Raw genomic sequence first — 24,109 nt, forward strand, 5'->3', positions numbered from 1 at the left:
CCCCCATTTTTTACAACCAGCCTTGCAAAAGCAGACAGCAGGGGGCTGGAATTTTCACGCTGGAAAAGGGCCATGGATATAGGCCTCACCAGCCTAAAAATACCAGCCCGCAGCTGCCCTCAAAAGATACATCTATTAGATGCGCCAATTCTGGTGCTTTGCTTTGCTCTTCCTACTTTTCTGTAGTGGTGGTAAGTAGATTTCATATTTGTGGGGTTGATGTCACCTTTGTTTTGTCAGGTGACATCAAGCCACGGCTTATTAATGGAGAAGTGTCAATAAGACACCAATCCATTACTAATCCCATAGTTACATGATAAATAAGGACACACCCAGAATAAAGTCCTTTTTTTTAGAAATAAGGCTAAACACAGTTTTCCATTTTATTTAAAAATAACAAACACAGTTATAGGGTTGAGCGACTTTTCCTTTTTTGAGGTCGAGTCGGGTTTCGCGAAACCCGACTTTCTGAAAAGTCGAGTCGAGTGAAATCGGGCAATTATCTTGAAAAGTCGGGGTCGGGGGATCGGCCGAAACACGAAACCCAATGCAAGTCAATGGGAAATCTCTATATATTTATATTTACTTCAGCGCGATATTGCAGAAAAGCCGGTAATTCAATTGCTGGCTTTTCATTTCTCCTTCCTAAACCCGACATGATATGAGACATGGTTTACATACAGTAAACCATGTCATATCCCCATTTTTTTTGCATATTCCACACTACTAATGTTAGTTGTGTGTATGTGCAAAATTTGGGCGCTGTAGCTATTAAATTTAAGGGTTAAATCACAGAAAAAATTGGCGTGGGCTCCTGCGCAATTTTCTCCGCCAGAGTGGTAAAGTCAGTGACTGAGGGCAGATATTAATAGCCTGGAGAGGGTCCATGGTTATTGGCCCCCCTGGCTAATAATAATAATAATAATAATTTTATTTATATAGCGCCAACATATTCCGCATCGCTTTACAAATTATAGAGGGGACTTGTACAGACAATAGACATTACAGCATAACAGAAATCACAGTTCAAAATAGATACCAAGAGGAATGAGGGCCCTGCTCGCAAGCTTACAAACTATGAGGAAAAGGGGAGACACGAGAGGTGGATGGTAACAATTGCTTTAGTTATTCGGACCAGCCATAGTGTAAGGCTCAGGTGTTCATGTAAAGCTGCATGAACCAGTTAACTGCCTAAGTATGTAACAGTACAGACACAGAGTGCTATTAACTGCATAAAGTATATGAGAACATGATACGAGGAACTTTTTTTTTTTATGATAGGCCACACCGGGATCATTAGGTTAATGTGTTGAGGCGGTAGGCCAATCTGAACAAATGAGTTTTTAGGGCATGCTTAAAACTGTGTGGATTGGGGATTAATCGTATTAACCTAGGTAGTGCATTCCAAAGAATCGGCACAGCACGTGTAAAGTCTTGGAGATGGGAATGGGAGGTTCTGATTATTGAGGATGCTAACCTGAGGTCATCAGCGGAGCGGAGGGCACGGGTAGGGTGGTAGACTGAGACCAGAGAGGAGATGTATGGTGGTGCTGAGCCATGGAGTGCTTTGTGGATGAGGGTAGTAGTTTTGTACTGGATTCTGGAGTGGATGGGTAGCCAGTGTAATGACTGGCACAAGGTAGAGGCATCGGTGTAACGGTTGGTGAGGAATATGATCCTGGCTGCAGCATTCAGGACAGATTGGAGCGGGGAGAGTTTGGTAAGAGGGAGGCTAAAAAAATTTGCCCCCAGCCACCCCAGAAAGCAATACAATAGCAAGGTGACATGGCCACAATAGCAAGGTGACATTAACCCTTCATTACCCCATATTCCACCGCTACACGGGAGTGGGAAGAGAGTGGCCAAATGCCAGAATAGGCGCATCTTCCAGATGTGCCTTTTCTGGGGTGGCTGGGGGCAGATGTTTTTAGCTGGGGGGGACAATAACCGTGGACCCTCTCTAGGCTATTAATATCTGCCCTCAGTCACTGGCTTTACCACTCTGGCAGAGAAAATTTCGCGGGAGTCCACGCCAAACTTTTCCACGATTTAACCCTTAAATTTAATAGCTACTGTGCCCAAATTTTACACATACACACTACTAACATTACTAGTGTGGAATATGCAAAAAAAATGGGGATATGACATGGTTTACTGTATATAAACCATGTCTCATATCATGTCGGGTTTAGGAAGGAGAAATGAAAAGCCGGCAATTGAATTACCAGCTTTTCTGCAATATCGCGCTGAAGTAAATATAAATATAATATATATATATATATATATATATATATATATATATATATATATATACACTGGGGCAAAAAAGTATTTAGTCAGTCAGCAATAGTGCAAGTTCCACCACTTAAAAAGATGAGAGGCGTCTGTAATTTACATCATAGGTAGACCTCAACTATGGGAGACAAACTGAGAAAAAAAATCCAGAAAATCACATTGTCTGTTTTTTTATCATTTTTTTTGCATATTATGGTGGAAAATAAGTATTTGGTCAGAAACAAACAATCAAGATTTCTGGCTCTCACAGACCTGTAACTTCTTCTTTAAGAGTCTCCTCTTTCCTCCACTCATTACCTGTAGTAATGGCACCTGTTTAAACTTGTTATCAGTATAAAAAGACACCTGTGCACACCCTCAAACAGTCTGACTCCAAACTCCACTATGGTGAAGACCAAAGAGCTGTCAAAGGACACCAGAAACAAAATTGTAGCCCTGCACCAGGCTGGGAAGACTGAATCTGCAATAGCCAACCAGCTTGGAGTGAAGAAATCAACAGTGGGAGCAATAATTAGAAAATTGAAGACATACAAGACCACTAAAAATCTCCCTCGATCTGGGGCTCCACGCAAAATCCCACCCCGTGGGGTCAGAATGATCACAAGAACGGTGAGCAAAAATCCCAGAACCACGCGGGGGGACCTAGTGAATGAACTGCAGAGAGCTGGGACCAATGTAACAAGGCCTACCATAAGTAACACACTACGCCACCATGGACTCAGATCCTGCAGTGCCAGACGTGTCCCACTGCTTAAGCCAGTACATGTCCGGGCCCGTCTGAAGTTTGCTAGAGAGCATTTGGATGATCCAGAGGAGTTTTGGGAGAATGTCCTATGGTCTGATGAAACCAAACTGGAACTCTTTGGTAGAAACACAACTTGTCGTGTTTGGAGGAAAAAGAATACTGAGTTGCATCCATCAAACACCATACCTACTGTAAAGCATGGTGGTGGAAACATCATGCTTTGGGGCTGTTTCTCTGCAAAGGGGCCAGGACGACTGATCCGGGTACATGAAAGAATGAATGGGGCCATGTATCATGAGATTTTGAGTGCAAACCTCCTTCCATCAGCAAGGGCATTGAAGATGAAACGTGGCTGGGTCTTTCAACATGACAATGATCCAAAGCACACCGCCAGGGCAACGAAGGAGTGGCTTCGTAAGAAGCATTTCAAGGTCCTGGAGTGGCCTAGCCAGTCTCCAGATCTCAACCCTATAGAAAACCTTTGGAGGGATTTGAAAGTCCGTGTTGCCAAGCGAAAAGCCAAAAACATCACTGCTCTAGAGGAGATCTGCATGGAGGAATGGGCCAACATACCAACAACAGTGTGTGGCAACCTTGTGAAGACTTACAGAAAACGTTTGACCTCTGTCATTGCCAACAAAGGATATATTACAAAGTATTGAGATGAAATTTTGTTTCTGACCAAATACTTATTTTCCACCATAATAAGCAAATAAAATGTTAAAAAAACAGAATGTGATTTTCTGGATTTTTTTTTCTCAGTTTGTCTCCCATAGCTGAGGTCTACCTATGATGTAAATTACAGACGCCTCTCATCTTTTTAAGTGGTGGAACTTGCACTATTGCTGACTGACTAAATACTTTCTTGCCCCACTGTATATGTGTCTCAATGACATATATATATATATATATATATATATATATATATAACGAAACCTGACTTTGGAGTGAAGATCGCCGACCGCTGACCCGATCCCACAGTGGGATCGGGTCGGGCTTCACGAAACCCGACTTTGCCAAAAGTAGGTGACTTTTGAAATTGGCCGATCTGTTTCGCTCAACCCTACACAGTTATATTCACCTTACGCCTAATTTCCACCGAAGCCCACGTTCTCCTGTAATAATACTAAAATAAAAAAACAACAATATCCCTCACCTGTCTGGCGTTCTGTCTCGCCGCCATAATCCATGTCTGGGGGATTAATAGTTTTAAACCTGGATGGTGCCAAGATGCAACTGTCCAGGCTGATGACCACTGGTGACTGAGCTGCTGCATCTGCAGCATCTGCAGCATCAGTGACTGGCGGTGACATCATCGAGGATGCTTCCAGTCACTGGTGTCAGCTGATGAGACTATAGCTCCCATCAGCTGACACTTGCTGTCACTAATAACAGTGAGAGTAGGAGCCGCTGATGTTACTGTAAGGTTTTGGAACTCCTAGAGTGAACCCGCAGATCTGTGACAACGAACCTTCCAAGGGTGAGCTAGCCAGGTAGACCACCCCCAATACAGGGAGTGTTAGGGGCAGGCCCAAGGGAGACTATTGCCACAGAAGCTGGCACCTGATGACAGGATATAGAAGGTTCAAAAGAGAGAGGGAGAGCGTAGGTCTGACCGGGCGAGAAAAGACGTTGGATGGACTGGTGTGGACTGGAAAGAAACGAGACAAGAAGATAACTGAAAATGATGCAGACACAGGGATGGCTGGGCGAGACAGAGGGGGAACATGGACAGGACATGAAGGAGAAACAGGACTGACCGGACTAGCATGGGGAAACAAGGAAGACTTGAAAATGACTGAGACACTAGGACGGAACGCGCAGAAATAAGAGAGGATCTGGGTCATAGGAAGCACAAAAAACAATAAGGCAAGGAGGCAGAGGAAGGAATACCTTAAATACATGGGAAGCAGAAGGACTTCCGGTTCAAGGTCCTCCAGGGTCAAAGAGAGGAGAAGCGGCGCTCCTGAAAATCAAAAGAGGAAATGCGTGTGCGCAGAGGGAGCTGGAGTGCGAGGTGCGCACGCGCAGCCAGCGTAATCCCAGAAGCTGCGGTGGGTCATGAGGAGGAGAAGGAAGAAAGCGTGCCTGCAGGAGGAGAGTGCCGAAGCAGGTAAGTATGCCGGCGAGCAAAGAATGGATCGAGCGGCAGGCAGGGCAGCAGGAGCAGTGGCGCAGAGCGGCGCCGTGACAGCTGCAATCCTCAGCTGTCAACTTCAGCAAGGTCGGTTATCAAGAATATTTTTAATTATTTAAATAAATAATTTAAAAAAATGTTGTGGGGTTCCCTCATTTTTAGCAACCAGCATTGCTAAAGCAGGCAGCTAGGGGCTGGCATTCCCAGGTTGGTAGGGGGCCATTAATATTTTCCCCCCAGCCTAAAATAGCAGCTCCTAACTGACCAGAAAAGGCACATCTATTAAATGCATCAATTCTGGCACTTTGCCCGACTCTTCCCACTTGCCCTGTAGAGGTGGCAAGTGGGGTTCATATCTGTGGGGTTGATGTCACATTTGCATTGTCAGGTGACATCAAGACCATGGATTAGTAATGGAGATGCGCCTATAAAACACTTATCCATTGCTAATCCTATAGTTGTACGGTAAATAAAGACACAGCCAGAATAAAGTCCGTTATTAGAAATAAGACTAAATTCAGTTTTCCATTTTATTTAAAAATAACAAACACAATTATACTCATCTAACGCCTAATTTCACCAAAGCCCTCATTCTTCTGTAATGAAACTAACATAAAAAACAACAATATACCATACTTGTCTGTAGTTCTGTTCCACGCTGTAATCCATGTCTGGCAGATTAATAGTTTTCAACTTAGATGGTGCCAAGATGCAATTATCCTGGCTGAGAACCACTGGGGAATTAACAACAGCGAGAGGAGCCTCAGAGACCGGGGGTGACATCATCAAGGTTACATCCAGTCACTGAGGCTACATTGCCAGCCGAGCTGAACTGGTATGACCTTAGTGAGATCCCTGCTAGCACCGTGGGAAAAAGTCACTGAGTTCAACGCAGGTCAAGCACAGTGGCTTGAGAATTTCTCGCTGTTATTTGCGGTGAAGTCACTGAGCTTGAACTGCAGTGACCTCATTATTGACTTTTTCCCACAGTGCTGAAGTTACGGCAGTTCAGCCCTGCTGGGAATGCAGCCTCAGAGACCGGAGGTAACCTCGATGACATCACCGCTAGTCACTGAGGTTGCGCTCGCAGCAGCTTATTCACCAGTGGTTCTCAGCCTGGACGATCGCATCTTGGCACCATCAAGGTCGAAAACTATTAAACCCCCAGACATGGATTACATGGGACATAATCACATACAGGTATGGTAAATTGGTGTTTCTTCATTTTACTTTTATTACAGTAGAACGAGGGGTTCAAGTGGAATTAGGAGTTAGGTGAGTATCACTATGTTTTGTTATTTTTAAATAAAATGGAAAAGTGTGTTTATTCTTATTTCTAATAAAAGACTTTATTCTGGCAGTGTCTTTATTTACCATGTAAATACTGCATAGGATTAATAAGGGATAGGTGTCTTATAGACACCTCTCCATTAGTAAATCTTGGTTTGATGAAACCTGACAATACAAAGGTAATATCAACCCCACAAATATGAATCCAACTTGCCACCGCTACAGGTCAGGTGGAAAAAGTCAGGCAAAGTACCAGAATTTTCACATCTAATCGATGTGCCTTTTCTGGGCGGCTGTGGGCTGCTATTTTTAGGTTGAGGGCGAAAAATCCATGGCCCCTTATCAGCCTGAGAATACCAGCCCCCAGCTGTCTACATTAGCAGTGCTGGTTGTCAAAAATGGAGGGTCCTCATGCCTTTTTTTTAAATCATATTACATAGTTACATAGTTATTAAGGTTGAAGGAAGACTATAAGTCCATCTAGTTCAACCCATAGCCTAACATAACATGCCCTAACATGTTGATCCAGAGGAAGGCAAAAAAAAAACATGTGGTAAGAGTAAGCTCCACATTGGGGAAAAAAATTCCTTCCCGACTCCACATATGGCAATCAGACTAGTTCCCTGGATCAAAGCCCTATCAAGGAATCTAGTGTATATACCCTGTAACATTATACTTTTCCAGAAAGGTGTCCAGTCCCCTCTTAAATTTAAGTAATGAGTCACTCGTTACAACATCATACGGCAGAGAGTTCCATAGTCTCACTGCTCTTACAGTAAAGAATCCACGTCTGTTATTATGCTTAAACCTTTTTTCCTCCAAACGCAGAGGATGCCCCCTTGTCCGGTTTCAGGTCTATGATTAAAAAGATCATCAGAAAGGTCTTTGTACTGTCCCCTCATATATTTATACATTAACATAAGATCACCCCTTAGCCTTCGTTTTTCCAAACTAAATAGCCCCAAGTGTAATAACCTATCTTGGTACTGCAGACCCCCCAGTCCTCTAATAACCTTGGTCACTCTTCTCTGCACCCGCTCTAGTTCAGCTATGTCTTTCTTATACACCGGAGACCAGAACTGTGCACAGTATTCTAAGTGTGGTCGAACTAGTGACTTGTATAGAGGTAAAATTATGTTCTCCTCATGAGCATCTATGCCTCTTTTAATGCATCCCATTATTTTATTTGCCTTTGTAGCAGCTGCCTGACACTGGCCACTGAATATGAGTTTGTCATCCACCCATACACCCAGGTCTTTTTCATTGACGGTTTTGCCCAGAGTTTTAGAATTAAGCACATAATTATACATCTTATTACTTCTACCCAAGTGCACGACCTTACATTTATCCCCATTAAAGCTCATTTGCCATTTATCAGCCCAAGCTTCTAGTTTACATAAATCATCCTGTAATATAAAATTGTCCTCCTCTGTATTGATTACACTGCAGAGTTTAGTGTCATCTGCAAATATTGAAATTCTTTTCTGAATGCCCCCTACAAGGTCATTAATAAATATGTTAAAAAGAAGAGGGCCCAATACTGACCCCTGTGGTACCCCACTGCTAACCGCTACCCAGTCCGAGTGTGCTCCATTAATAAACACCCTTTGTTTCCTATCCCTGAGCCAGCTCTCAACCCACTTGCACATATTTTCCCCTATCCCCATTATTCTCATTTTATGTATCAACCTTTTGTGTGGCACCGTATCAAAAGCTTTTGAAAAGTCCATATACACTACATCTTACCTCTTCATAGAAACTGATCAAATTAGTCTGACATGAACGGTCCCTAGTAAACCCGTGCTGATACTCGGTCATGAGGTTATTCCTCTTCAGATACTCCAGTATAGCATCCCTTAGAAAGCCCTCCAGGAATTTACCCACAGTTAAATAATTAAAAAATATGGCATGGGGACCCCTCTGTTCTTGTTAACCAGCCTTGCTGAAGCTGACAGCTGAGGATTGCATGGGAATCCACGCAGATATTTTTTAAAATTATTTATTTACAGTGTAGAAGCTGCTGATGAAGAGGTGAGTTAGCGAGTTTAGATAGGTAGCAAAGGCGGCTGAGGATGAGGTCCAATGTGTGACTATCTTTGTGAGTGGCTGCATAAGACCATTGAGTGAGGCCGAAGGAGGAAGTGAGAGATAGAAGTTTAGTGGCAGCTAGGGTTGAGCGAAAAGGGTCGAACATTTTCAAAAGTCGCCGACTTTTGGCGAAGTCAAGTTTCATGAAACCCGATCCGACCCCTGTGCGAAGTCGGCCATGCGGTACGTGACTTTCGCGCCAAAGTCGCGTTTCAATGACGCAAAAAGCGCCATTTCACAGCCAATGAAGGTGAACGCAGAGTGTGGTCAGCGTGATGACATAGGTCCTGGTCCCCACCATCTTAGAGAAGGGCATTGCAGTGAATGGCTTGCTGTCTGCGGCGTCACAGGGGCTATAAAGAGGCGTTCCCGCTGACCGCCATCTTACTGCTGCTGATCTGAGCTTAGGGAGAGGTTGCTGCCGCTTCGTCAGAGGCAGGGATAGCGTTAGGCAGGGTCCATTAACCACCAAACCGCTTATGCTGTAGCGATTTCCACTGCCCAACACCACCTTCGGTGTGCAGGGACAGTGGAAGCTACATTTTTTTTTCCTCAGCGCTGTAGCTCATTGGGCTGCCCTAGAAGGCTCCCTGATAGCTGCATTGCTGTGTGTACGCCGCTGTGCAAACCAACTGCTTTTTTCAAAGCACAAATCCTCTTGTTCCTTCCTTTCTGCACAGCTATCTTTTTTGTTTGTCCACACTTTTTATTTAATTTGTGCATCAGTCCACTCCTTATTGCTGCCTGCCATACCTAGCTGATATTACTGCAGGGAGATAGAAATTGTAGGACAGTCCCTGTTTTTCTTTTTTTTTTTGTGGGAGATTAAGATTGGCAATTCTGCTAGAGTGCCATCCCTGTGTGTGCCATCTCTCAGTCAGTGGGCCATAGAAAGCCTATTTATTTTTTTGCTTGATTTGGGTTCTAAAATCTACCTGAAAAAATCACTACATCAATCAGTGGGAGAAAAATATTGGCCTCAGGGCTTGTGTGCCACTCCTGACTCCTGTGTGTGCCATCTCTCAGTCAGTGGGCCATAGAAAGCCTATTTATTTTTTTGCTTAATTTGGGTTCTAAAATCTACCTGAAAAAAATCACTACATCAATCAGTGGGAGAAAAATATTGGCCTCAGGGCTTGTGTGCCACTCATGACTCCTGTGTGTGCCATCTCTCAGTCAGTGGGCCATAGAAAGCCTATTTATTTTTTTGCTTGATTTGGGTTCTAAAATCTACCTGAAAAAATCACTACATCAATCAGTGGGAGAAAAATATTGGCCTCAGGGCTTGTGTGCCACTCCTGACTCCTGTCTGTGCCATCTCTCAGTCAGTGGGCCATAGAAAGCCTATTTATTTTTTTGCTTGATTTGGGTTATAAAATCTACCTGAAAAAATCACTACATCAATCAGTAGGAGAAAAATATTGGCCTCAGGGCTTGTGTGCCACTCCTGACTCCTGTGTGTGCCATCTGTTAGGGCTAGCGGAACGCACCAAATAATAAGACTGATAGTGTATGGTGCGTTCGTAGCCCGGGGTCCACCGTGCAGAGATGGAACCTGCTGCTGAGTAATGACAGACTATATGGCGGTAATCATAAGTATACTCGCGTGGGTTAAACTTCACCCAACGTGAAGGAAGCGATCCTGTTGCGTCACAGGATCGCGGTACCGCACATAGAAGGCGAGCAAGCAGTCAGCGAACTTAACCCCAACTGGGATTGAAGTCCGATTAGACCACTTGCTGACACAACACCGCAACAGGGTGTGTTAGGCAACTCTTAAAATTAGAGCACCGAAGTGCGAACTGTGCCGTGCTGGCAGGCACCACTAAGCACCCAGACGTGGGTCAGGAAGCGCACTACTGGCGCATGGCGCCGCACTGGCGGTCACAGCAATAGACGCTGATACGTGTGACACGTTGAGTGATTTGTCGGGCGCTAGATAGCAGCCATACTCCATACGCGAACAGTCATACAATAGGGTAGGGATATTTAATGAACGACTTGCACTCACAACAAACACACGTATTCAATTGTACACTAGCGCATGGCCGTGCGGTCATGCGCAGTTTATATAATTGCAGGACAGGAAGTGGCCACAGAAACTTTGCCCTTCCAGGGCCTGCCAAGAGGACCAATGGAATGCGCTGCAGAGCCAGAGCACATGACCCTCGATCTCCAACGGGAGATCTTGCTCTGGGCATGCTCAGTGTGCGCAAACAAGGACTTAGTCCCAGGGAAGTCCGCTCGCCGCTGACCAGCACTGACTTTAATGGCAGGAGCTGAAGAAGCAGCAGTAACTCTCTGTACAGAGTGAGAGCGAGCAAGACACTGGGAGCGACGTCCCTACTGAGCAGACTCCACTGCGGCTGGAGGAGAATGGGAGACCGCAGCGGAGACGGATCGAGATTCCCCCTGTGCAGCAGAGGAAACTCGACTCCTAACATTACCCCCCCTCCTAGGGCCCCCCCCCTCCTTGGGCCTCGCTACGCTCGAAGGCAGCAATGAGCTGTAGGGCTCGAATGTTTTCAGCAGGCTCCCAGGACCTGTCCTCTGGACCATAACCCTTCCAATCCACCAAATAAAACTTTTTGCCGCGTACCACTTTGCACCCAAAAATAGCGTTCACCTCGTAATCGTCCGTAGACGAACCCGATGTCTCGGCAGATGACTCGGAAAACCGGGACATGTATACGGGTTTCAAGAGGGACACATGAAAGGTGTCGGTGATACCCAAGCGTGGAGGAAGAGCCAAACGGTAGACCACAGGATTAACCTGTTCGAGAACCTTGAAGGGACCCAAGTAGCGAGTAGCAAACTTAGTGGACTCAACTCGCAGCCTGATGTTACGGGCGGAGAGCCACACCAAGTCGCCAGGGGCAAAAGTCGGAGCGGGGCGCCGATGAACATCGGCGGAGGACCTCATTCTCTCCTTGGAGGCCCGAATGGCATCCTGCATGCGATCCCAAATGTCCCGTGCCTCCACAGCCCAGTCTGCCACCCTGGGATCAGCGGAAGACACAGGCATGGGCACAGGAACATGCGGATGCTGGCCGTAATTTAAGAGGAATGGAGTCTGACCGGTGGAGTCGGCTACGGCATTGTTAAGTGCAAACTCTGCCCACGGTAGCAAAGATGCCCAGTCATCCTGTCTGGCAGAAACAAAATGTCGCAGATATGTGACCAAGGTCTGGTTGGCCCTTTCTACCAACCCATTCGTCTCGGGATGATATGCCGAAGAGAGATTTAATTCAATACTGAGTAGACGACATAGCTCCCTCCAGAATCGAGACGCAAACTGGGGACCCCGGTCACTAACAATTTTGTCTGGCATACCGTGTAAGCGAAAGATATGATTGATAAACAAGACAGCCAACGCCCGTGCAGATGGTAGCCGTGGAAGAGGCACCAAATGCACCATTTTGGAAAAATGATCGGTGATCACCCAGATAATGGTGCAATTACGAGACTTGGGTAAGCCAACCACAAAGTCCATCCCGACCATCTCCCAGGGCCTGTCAGCCACGGGCAGAGGATAAAGCAACCCAGCTGGCCGTTGCCGAGGAGTCTTGTTCCTGGCGCAAGAGACACACGCCCGAACGTACTCCGCGACATCACGAGCCATATGCGGCCACCAGTATGTCCTCGCCAGTAACTCTGATGTCCTTTTAGTACCAAAATGTCCACACACCCTGGACGAGTGCGCCCAAGAGAGAACCTCCGGTCGCAAACTAGATGGAACAAAAGTCTTGCCCGGGGGCACAGACTCCAGCGAAACCGGGGCCACTGTTCTCAAACTCTCGGTGGGGACAATAAGCCGAGGCTCCTCCTCCTCCTCCGCAGATGACACAACGGAGCGAGAGAGAGCGTCAGCCCGAATGTTCTTCTCCCCAGAAAGGAAATGGAGGGTGAAATGAAATCGGGAGAAGAACAAGGACCATCTGGCCTGGCGAGAATTCAACCGCTGAGCTGTCTGCAGATACAGCAAATTTTTGTGATCTGTGAAGACTTGGAAGGGAAAACGTGCTCCCTCCAAGAGATGTCTCCACTCCGAGAAAGCCAACTTCATGGCTAGCAACTCCCTGTCCCCGATGGAATAATTCCTCTCTGCTGGTGCGAAGGTCTTGGAGAAAAAGAAGCAAGGATGCTTCCGACCTTGAGCATCCTTTTGGAAGAGGACTGCTCCAGCACCAACAGAAGAGGCATCCACCTCCATGATAAATGGCTTATCAACATCGGGGCGATGAAGAATGGGAGCGCTAGCGAAGTGTGACTTTATAGAGATAAAAGCCTTGGAGACCTCCTCAGACCACAATTTGGGATTCGCCCCCTTCTTGGTGAGGGCAACCAAGGGAGCTACCAAAGTTGAGAAATGCGGGATGAACTGGTGATAATAATTGATGAACCCCATAAAGCGCTGCACCGCTTTAAGAGAATGGGGTTCCTGCCAGTCCATCACAGCCTGTAGTTTGGCAGGATCCATAGCCAATCCCTGGGCTGAGATGATGTAGCCTAGGAAAGGTAAGGACTCCTGCTCAAACATACATTTCTCCAACTTGGCATAGAGGGAGTTTGCCCGTAGGAGGTCGAAGACTTTGCAAACATCTCTCCGGTGGGAGTCGATATCTGGAGAGTAGATGAGAATATCATCCAGATAGACTACGACCGAGGTGGAAAGCATATCCCGGAAGATATCGTTCACAAAGTCTTGGAAAACGGCTGGGGCATTACAGAGCCCAAAGGGCATCACCAGATATTCATAGTGCCCATCCCTGGTGTTAAAAGCCGTCTTCATTCGTCCCCCTCACGGATGCGAATCAGGTTGTAAGCACCCCGCAGATCTAATTTAGTAAATACCCTTGCTCCCCGAAGCCTATCAAACAGTTCAGATATCAAAGGCAAAGGGTATTTATTCTTAACGGTGATGGCGTTAAGACCCCTGTAGTCTATGCATGGACGCAATTCCCCACTCTTCTTCTGCACGAAGAAGAACCCTGCCCCAGCAGGTGACACTGACTTCCTGATGAACCCTCTTGCCAGATTTTCCTGGATGTACTGTGACATTGCCTCCGTCTCCGGGAGAGATAGCGGATAGACTCGACCCCGGGGAGGCTCAGCACCAGGCAAGAGGTCAATAGGACAGTCTTAGGGGCGATGGGGCGGAAGGGTCTCCGCCGCCTTTTTGGAGAATACGTCTGCATACGACCAATACTGCTTGGGGAGAGAGGAAAGATCTGCGGGTACCTCAGTTGTAGCTACCTGAACGCACTCCCTCTGACACCTACCCCCACAAGATTCACCCCATCCCAGAATTCTGCCTGAGGACCACTCGATATGAGGAGAGTGGTACCGTACCCAAGGTATTCCCAACAGGACTTCATCAATTCCCTCTGGAATGACGAGCAGAGAAATAATCTCCTGATGAGATGGCGACATGGACAGAGTAAAAGGGATGGTCTGGTGAGTTATCTGTGAGGGCAGAGTCGAGCCATTCACCACTCGTACCGTTACAGGTTGAGCTAGCATAACCAGAGGTATTGCGTGGCGTTGGGTGAAGGCAGAAGACATAAAATTGCCCTCCGCCCCAGAATCCACGCAGAGCTCTACCGAGTGGGAGAATGAGCCTATAGTAATTGTCCCCTTAAAGGACAATTTAGAGGCAAACGTCGCCGTGTCTAGTGTACCTCCACCTACGACTAGAGTTGAGCGACCTTGACCTTTTTAGAGTCGAGCCGGGTTTCGCGAAACCCGACTATCTCAAAAGTCGGGTCGAGTGAAATCGCCCGATTATGACGTAAAGTCGGGATCGACCGAAACACGAAACCCAATGCAAGTCAATGGGGCAGCATAGTCGGCAGTGAGTGGGGGCCAGGAAAACACCTAGAGTGCCCATTTTAATGTCAAAACCATCCATTCTTCTTAATGAAGCTTGTCAAGCGTAATTTACCTTATAATAATTGGAAGGCATTTGAAATTGGGGGTCATTTGGCTAAAGTTGTGGTGGGTAGGGCTGGTTCAAGTAATTAGTGGGCCCAGGAAATCTGGACCACGTCACGGCAGTGAAGCAGGGAGAGATAAGTATTTCAACTTTGCAAGTGCTGTGAACCTGAGCAAGCAGGGGGGGCCCACTCGTTGGCATTGGCACTGGCACAGGGCCCCTCAAAGTACAGCGGTGTGTTTGCACGGCGGGGGCGCCTCCCACCGGCAGCAACACTTTTGCGTACCATGAGAGGCCCTGTGCCAGTGACGTCGCCAACTAGTATTCCTCCCCCCACCTGATGAAGGAACCTGCACTTTCATCTGCACCTTCCTGTTTGTCCCCGTGTAAGGTGGTATGGTATGCGGGAAGGGGGACCTGACTTTCAGCAGGGTCACAATCTTGCAGTGTAGCGTGCACGGGAAATGTTGCGTTATGGGTCAATGTACCAGCAGACTCATCTATCACTGGCTGGGCAATGGGCAGGATGAGGAGGAAACACAGATATAGGCCCAAAGAATAAAGTGGGCTAAATGCAGTTCAAAATTGGTAACACAGGACTAATCAGGGGGCATTGCAGTGGAGGACAACTGGAATGAGAGGCTGACACAGAGAGTAGGCCCAAATCAGTAAGTAGTCGAAATGCAGTTCAAAATTGGCAACCGTAGTAAACAGGCGGCACAGCTTTGTTCAGTGGAGGAGAACAGCAAGGAGTGGCAGACACCGATAGTAGGCCCCAACCCAACTAGTAGGCCAAATGCAGTCTAACATTAACAACTACTTAACGAGCGCCTGAAAACGGAATTTCAGGACAGGAATCCAGGAGAACAGCAAGGAGCGGCAGACACCGATAGTAGGCCCCAAACCAACTAGTACGCCAAATGCAGTTGTTCCGTTTAACCACAATTTAATGAGAGCCTGAAGATAGAAGTTCAGGAAAGGCAACCTGGAGAACACCTTGGAGTGGAACACACCATCTCTCTACACCCCATACCCAATTTGTAGGCCTAATGCAGCGTAGTTTCCAACAACTACTAAACGAGAGCATGATGATCGAAGCATTGGCGAGGAAACCTGGGGAACACCTTGGAGTGGAACACACCATCTCTCTACAGTGGAACACACCATCTCTCTACACCCCATACCCAATTTGTAGGCCTAATGCAGCGTAGTTTCCAACAACTACTAAACGAGAGCCGGAAGATCGAAGCAATGGAGAGGAAACCTGGGGAACACCTTGGAGTGTAACACACCATCTCTCTACACCCCATACCCAATTTCTAGGCCTAATGCAGCCTAGTTTCCAACAACTACTAAACGAGAGCCGGAAGATCAAAGCTCAGGAAAGGCAACCTGGAGAACACCTTGGAGTGGAACACACCATCTCTCCACACCCCATACCCAATTTGTAGGCCCAATGCAGCGTAGTTTCCAACAACTACTAAACGAGAGCCGGAAGATCGAAGCAATGGAGAGGAAACCTGGGGAACACCTTGGAGTGTAACACACCATCTCTCTACACCCCATACCCAATTTGTAGGCCTAATGCAGCGTAGTTTCCAACAACTACTAAACGAGAGCCGGAAGATCGAAGCAATGGAGAGGAAACCTGGGGAACACCTTGGAGTGTAACACACCATCTCTCTACACCCCATACCCAATTTGTAGGCCTAATGCAGCGTAGTTTCCAACAACTACTAAACGAGAGCCGGAAGATCGAAGCTCAGGAAAGGCAACCTGGAGAACACCTTGGAGTGGAACACACCATCTCTCCACACCCCATACCCAATTTGTAGGCCCAATGCAGCGTAGTTTCCAACAACTACTAAACGAGAGCCGAAAGATCGAAGCAATGGAGAGGAAACCTGGGGAACACCTTGGAGTGTAACACACCATCTCTCTACACCCCATACCCAATTTGTAGGCCTAATGCAGCGTAGTTTCCAACAACTACTAAACGAGAGCCGGAAGATCGAAGCAATGGAGAGGAAACCTGGGGAACACCTTGGAGTGTAACACACCATCTCTCTACACCCCATACCCAATTTCTAGGCCTAATGCAGCATAGTTTCCAACAACTACTAAACGAGAGCCGGAAGATCGAAGCTCAGGAAAGGCAACCTGGAGAACACCTTGGAGTGGAACACACCATCTCTCTACACCCCATACCCAATTTGTAGGCCCAATGCAGCGTAGTTTCCAACAACTACTAAACGAGAGCCGGAAGATCGAAGCAATGGAGAGGAAACCTGGGGAACACCTTGGAGTGTAACACACCATCTCTCTACACCCCATACCCAATTTGTAGGCCTAATGCAGCGTAGTTTCCAACAACTACTAAACGAGAGCCGGAAGATCGAAGCAATGGAGAGGAAACCTGGGGAACATCTTGGAGTGTAACACACCATCTCTCTACACCCCATACCCAATTTGTAGGCCTAATGCAGCGTAGTTTCCAACAACTACTAAACGAGAGCCGGAAGATCGAAGCAATGGAGAGGAAACCTGGGAAACACCTTGGAGTGGAACACACCATCTCTCTACAGTGGAACACACCATCTCTCTACACCCCATACCCAATTTGTAGGCCTAATGCAGCGTAGTTTCCAACAACTACTAAACGAGAGCCGGAAGATCGAAGCTCAGGAAAGGCAACCTGGGGAACACCTTGGAGTGGAACACACCATCTCTCTACACCCCATACCCAATTTGTAGGCCCAATGCAGCGTAGTTTCCAACAACTACTAAACGAGAGCCAGAAGATCGAAGCTCAGGAAAGGCAACCTGGGGAACACCTTGGAGTGTAACAAACCCTCTCTCTACACCACGGAAGGGCTGATTCTTAGGAAGGAAGGCTGTCGGAAAGAAGCAGGGCGCGTCCGAGGGTGATTATATTCTTATTAGGTATATACTCACCCTCGGACACGCCCTGCTTCTTTATTTGTAATGAATGTTTATTTGAAATGTGGTTTTGACTTACTCTATTTTTTTGGTAAATAATGATTTTATTATTTTCATTGTTTTGCATCTTCTTGGCAATAATATAAAGAAGACGCGACAGGACAACACTCGGTGGATGCCATATCGGTGTTTAAAATTGAAAAAACCTTTCAGTTAACTACTTGCAGGAGAAAGTTATTGTAGCTGGTGGCCATTTTTAGTACTGTACCAGATTTTTGTTGTATGTGTTTGTTTTTAATGTTAAAATGTCTGCATTTGATATCTCTCCAGTATTTTCTTTTTTATAAGCAAAATACTTATTTTTATATTTTCTGATGTTGGTTCCAGGGGTACACGGGCAGCAGTGGTGTGGTCAGTGGAGGCCTAGTGGAAGGAGTGACCGCAGACAGGCATCGAAGGCCTAAAATAATAACACATGGCTGTAGGCAATTTTAAATTGGTTCCAGGGGTACACGGGCAGCAGTGGTGTGGTCAGTGGAGGCCTAGTGGAAGGAGTGACCGCAGACAGGCATCGAAGGCCTAAAATAATAACACATGGCTGTAGGCAATTTTAAATTGGTTACAGGGGTACACGGGCAGCAGTGGTGTGGTCAGTGGAGGCCTAGTGGAAGGAGTAACCGCAGAGAGGCATCGAAGGCCTAAAATAATAACACATGGCTGTAGGCAATTTTAAATTGGTTACAGGGGTACACGGGCAGCAGTGGTGTGGTCAGTGGAGGCCTAGTGGAAGGAGTGACCACAGACAGGCATCGAAGGCCTAACATAACAAAAATGTCAATACAATGGTATTGTCAGTGGCAGGCATTGAAGGATGTCAGCGCATAGACTAAACATTGGTGGAGCTGTGAGATAATTTTGCAAGTGGTAGAGCACTGTTTGAGCTGGGGTGGGGGGAAACTGTCTTGTGGCCGGCGTACAGGCCCAGGGCCCCCCATATTACAACGGTGTGTCTGATGTTGGGTGCGCACCACCACCGCCAGAGACACTTTATTGTACTAGGAGGGACCCAGTGGCAGTGCCGTCGACCAAAAGCGGGCTCACCCACCTCTTCAGACAAACTGCACTCTCACGGGTGCTGTCGCCAAGTGTCGATACCACGGCCCCGTGTGGGGAGTTTGGCCATTTAGTGAGGTGTAAACATGTCGTGTGCTGAACAATCAGGTGCAGAAAATTACGAGATTGGAAAAGGCATTCAGAATAGTCCACAGGCAAGACCTTTTCATAGGAAAGCTAGGTGTCAGCCGGGCAAGGTGGGGCAAAAGATTTCGAAATCCAGTTGTGGTTCATTTTAATGAAGGTTAGATCATCTACATTTTGAGTAGCCAGACGAGTCCTTTTTTCTGTTAGTATTGAACCTGCAGCACTGAATACTCTTTCTGATAGGACACTAGCTGCCGGGCAAGCAAGCTCCTGCAATGCATATTCTGCCAATTCTGGCCAGGTGTCTAATTTTGATGCCCAGTAATCAAATGGGAATGACGGTTGAGGGAGAACATCGATAAGGGATGAAAAATAGTTTGTAACCATACTGGACAAATGTTGTCTCCTGTCACTTTGAATTGATGCTGCATTACCTGTCCTGTCTGCGGTCATAGCAAAATCACTCCACAACCTGGTCAGAAAACCCCTCTGGCCAACGCCACTTCTGATTTCTGCCCCTCTAACTCCTCTGGTCTGCTGGCCCCTGCAGCTTGTGTGAGAACGATCACGGGCGCTGTGTGCAGGGAATGCCAGAAGCAAACGGTCAACAAGAGTTGATTGTTTGGTTGCTAATATTAGTTCCAAGTTCTGATGTGGCATTATATTTTGCAATTTGCCTTTATAGTGAGGATCAAGGAGGCAGGCCAACCAGTAATCGTCATCATTCATCATTTTAGTTATGCGTGTGTCCCTTTTGAGGATACGTAAGGCATAATCCGCCATGTGGGCCAAAGTTCCAGTTCTCAAATCTGCGGTTGTGCTTGGTTGAGGGGCAGTTTCAGGCAAATCCACGTCACTTGTGTCCCTCAAAAAACCAGAACCCGGCCTTGCCGCGCCACCAATTTCCAGTGGCCCCGGAAAAGCTTCCTCATTAAAAATATAATCATCCCCATCATCCTCCTCGTCCTCCTCCTCCTCTTCGCCCGCTACCTCGTCCTGTACACTGCCCTGGCCAGACAATGGCTGACTGTCATCAAGGCTTTCCTCTTCCTCAGCTGCAGACGCCTTATCCTTTATGTGCGTCAAACTTTGCATCAGCAGACGCATTAGGGGGATGCTCATGCTTATTATGGCGTTGTCTGCACTAACCAGCCGTGTGCATTCCTCAAAACACTGAAGGACTTGACACGTCTTGAATCTTCGACCACTGCACACCTGACAACTCCATGTCTGCCATCCTACTGCCTGCCCGTGTATGTGTATCCTCCCACAAAAACATAACAGCCCGCCTCTGTTCACACAGTCTCTGAAGCATGTGCAGTGTTGAGTTCCACCTTGTTGCAACGTCTATGATTAGGCGATGCTGGGGAAGGTTCAAAGAACGCTGATAGGTCTGCATACGGCTGGAGTGTACGGGCGAACGGCGGATATGTGAGCAAAGTCCACGCACTTTGAGGAGCAGGTCGGATAACCCCGGATAACTTTTCAGGAAGCACTGCACCACCAGGTTTAAGGTGTGAGCCAGGCAAGGAATGTGTTTCAGTTGGGAAAGGGAGATGGCAGCCATGAAATTCCTTCCGTTATCACTCACTACCTTGCCTGCCTCAAGATCTACAGTGCCCAGCCACGACTGCGTTTCTTTCTGCAAGAACTCGGACAGAACTTCCGCGGTGTGTCTGTTGTCGCCCAAACACTTCATAGCCAATACAGCCTGCTGACGTTTGCCAGTAGCTGCCCCATAATGGGAGACCTGGTGTGCAACAGTGGCAGCTGCGGATGGAGTGGTTGTGCGACTGCGGTCTGTGGACGAGCTCTCGCTTCTGCAGGAGGACGAAGAGGAGGAGGAGGGGGTGCGAACGGCTACAGCCACATGTTTCCTAGACCGTGGGCTAGGCAGAACTGTCCCAAACTTGCTGTCCCCTGTGGACCCTGCATCCACCACATTTACCCAGTGTGCCGTGATGGACACGTAACGTCCCTGGCCATGCCTACTGGTCCATGCATCTGTTGTCAGGTGCACCTTTGTGCTCACAGATTGCCTGAGTGCATGGACGATGCGCTCTTTAACATGCTGGTGGAGGGCTGGGATGGCTTTTCTGGAAAAAAAGTGTCGACTGGGTAGCTCGTAGCGTGGTACAGCGTAGTCCATCAGGGCTTTGAAAGCTTCGCTTTCAACTAACCGGTAGGGCATCATCTCTAACGAGATTAGTCTAGCTATGTGTGCGTTCAAACCCTGTGTACGCGGATGCGAGGCTAAGTACTTCCTTTTTCTAACCATAGTCTCATGTAGGGTGAGCTGGACTGGAGAGCTGGAGATCGTGGAACTAGCGGGGGTGCCGGTGGACATGGCAGACTGAGAGACGGTGGGAGATGGTATTGTTGCCACCGGTGCCCTAGATGCAGTGTTTCCTACTACGAAACTGGTGATTCCCTGACCCTGACATCTTTGGCCTGGCAAAGAAACCTGCACAGATACTGCAGGTGGTGCGGAAAATGGTGGCCCTACACTGCCGGAAGGGATGTTGCGTTGCTGACTAGCTTCATTGGCTGAGGGTGCTACAACCTTAAGGGACGTTTGGTAGTTAGTCCAGGCTTGCAAATGCATGGTGGTTAAATGTCTATGCATGCAACTTGTATTGAGACTTTTCAGATTCTGTCCTCTGCTTAAGGTAGTTGAACATTTTTGACAGATGACTTTGCGCTGATCAATTGGATGTTGTTTAAAAAAATGCCAGACTGCACTCTTTCTAGCATCGGATACCTTTTCAGGCATTGCAGACTGAGCTCTAACCGGATGGCCACGCTGTCCTCCAACAGGTTTTAGCTTTGCCACGCGTTTTGGGCAAGATACGGGCCCGGCAGATGGAACCTGTTGCGATGTTGATGCCTGCTGCGGCCCCTCCTCCTCCGCTTCAGAACTGCTGCCGCCTGCACCCTGTTCCCCCAATGGCTGCCAATCGGGGTCAAGAACTGGGTCATCTATTACCTCTTCTTGTAGCTCGTGTGCAACTTCGTCTGTGTCACCGTGTCGGTCGGTGGTATAGCGTTCGTGATGGGGCAACATAGTCTCATCAGGGTCTGATTCTTGATCAGCACCCTGCGAGGGCAATGTTGTGGTCTGAGTCAAAGGACCAGCATAGTAGTCTGGCTGTGGCTGTGCATCAGTGCACTCCATGTCAGATTCAACTTGTAATGGGCATGGACTGTTAACTGCTTCACTTTCTAAGCCAGGGACGGTATGTGTAAAGAGCTCCATGGAGTAACCCGTTGTGTCGCCTGCTGCATTCTTCTCTGTTGTTGTTTTTGCCGAAGAGGACAAGGAAGCGACTTGTCCCTGACCGTGAACATCCACTAACGACGCGCTGCTTTGACATTTACCAGTTTCACGAGAGGAGGCAAAAGAGCTAGAGGCTGAGTCAGCAAGATAAGCCAAAACTTGCTCTTGCTGCTCCGGCTTTAAAAGCGGTTTTCCTACTCCCAGAAAAGGGAGCGTTCGAGGCCTTGTGTAGCCAGACGACGAACCTGGCTCCACAGCTCCAGACTTAGGTGCAATATTTTTTTTCCCACGACCAGCTGATGCTCCACCACTACCACTACCCTCATTACCAGCTGACAATGAACGCCCCCGGCCACGACCTCTTCCACCATACTTCCTCATTGTTTTAAAAACTTAAACAAACTAACGGTATTTGTTGCTGTCACACAAATTACACGGTGAGCTATAACTTCAGTATGATTTAGCTACCCCTTTACAGGTGAGTGAGACCACAACGAAAATCAGGCACAATGTTACACACTCTGTTGTTGGTGGCAACAAATGAGAGAGATGCCACACACGCAGGACTGTCACTGAAGCACAAATGTAAATATTAATCTCCCACTGATTTGATTTTTTTTTTTTTTTCAGGGAGACTTTAGGAAAAAAAAAATAGAATAAAATGATTTTTTCAGGAAGAATTTAGAAACCAAAGAAAATAAAATGATTTTTTCAGGGAGAATTTAGAAAACAAATAAAACAAAAAAAGGCTTTCTATGGTCCACTGAGTGAGAGATGACGCACACAGGAGTCAGGAGTGGCACACAAGCCCAGAGGCCAATATTTATCTCCCACTGATTGATGTAGTGATTTTTTCAGGTAGATTTTGGAACCCAAATCAAGCTAAAAAAATAATAGGCTTTCTATGGCCCACAATTGGAGAGAGAGAGAGAGAGATGGCACACCCAGGAGTCAAGACTGGCACACAAGCAGAAAGGGCAATATTAATCTCCCACTGATTTGTTTTTTTTGTTTTTTTTCAGGGAGACTTTAGGAAAAAAAAAATAGAATAAAATGATTTTTTTCAGGAAGAATTTAGAAACCAAATAAAATAAAATGATTTTTTCAGGGAGAATTTAGAAAACAAATAAAACAAAAAAAGGCTTTCTATGGCCCACTGAGTGAGAGATGACGCACACAGGAGTCAGGAGTGGCACACAAGCCCAGAGGCCAATATTTATCTCCCACTGATTGATGTAGTGATTTTTTCAGGTAGATTTTGGAACCCAAATCAAGCTAAAAAAATAATAGGCTTTCTATGGCCCACAATTGGAGAGAGAGAGAGAGATGGCACACCCAGGAGTCAAGACTGGCACACAAGCAGAAAGGGCAATATTAATCTCCCACTGATTTGTTTTTTTTTTTTTTTTTCAGGGAGACTTTAGGAAAAAAAAATAGAATAAAATGATTTTTTCAGGAAGAATTTAGAAACCAAATAAAATAAAATGATTTTTTCAGGGAGAATTTAGAAAACAAATAAAACAAAAAAAGGCTTTCTATGGCCCACTGAGTGAGAGATGACGCACACAGGAGTCAGGAGTGGCACACAAGCCCAGAGGCCAATATTTATCTCCCACTGATTGATGTAGTGATTTTTTCAGGTAGATTTTGGAACCCAAATCAAGCTAAAAAAATAATAGGCTTTCTATGGCCCACAATTGGAGAGAGAGAGAGAGATGGCACACCCAGGAGTCAAGACTGGCACACAAGCAGAAAGGGCAATATTAATCTCCCACTGATTTGTTTTTTTTTTTTTTTTTTCAGGGAGACTTTAGGAAAAAAAAAATAGAATAAAATGATTTTTTCAGGAAGAATTTAGAAACCAAATAAAATAAAATGATTTTTTCAGGGAGAATTTAGAAAACAAATAAAACAAAAAAAGGCTTTCTATGGCCCACTGAGTGAGAGATGACGCACACAGGAGTCAGGAGTGGCACACAAGCCCAGAGGCCAATATTTATCTCCCACTGATTGATGTAGTGATTTTTTCAGGTAGATTTTGGAACCCAAATCAAGCTAAAAAAAATAATAGGCTTTCTATGGCCCACAATTGGAGAGAGAGAGAGAGATGGCACACCCAGGAGTCAAGACTGGCACACAAGCAGAAAGGGCAATATTAATCTCCCACTGATTTGTTTTTTGTTTTGTTTTTTTTCAGGGAGA

The sequence above is a fragment of the Ranitomeya imitator genome, chromosome 5 (genome assembly GCF_032444005.1).
Source record: "Ranitomeya imitator isolate aRanImi1 chromosome 5, aRanImi1.pri, whole genome shotgun sequence".
Lineage (NCBI taxonomy): Eukaryota > Metazoa > Chordata > Amphibia > Anura > Dendrobatidae > Ranitomeya > Ranitomeya imitator.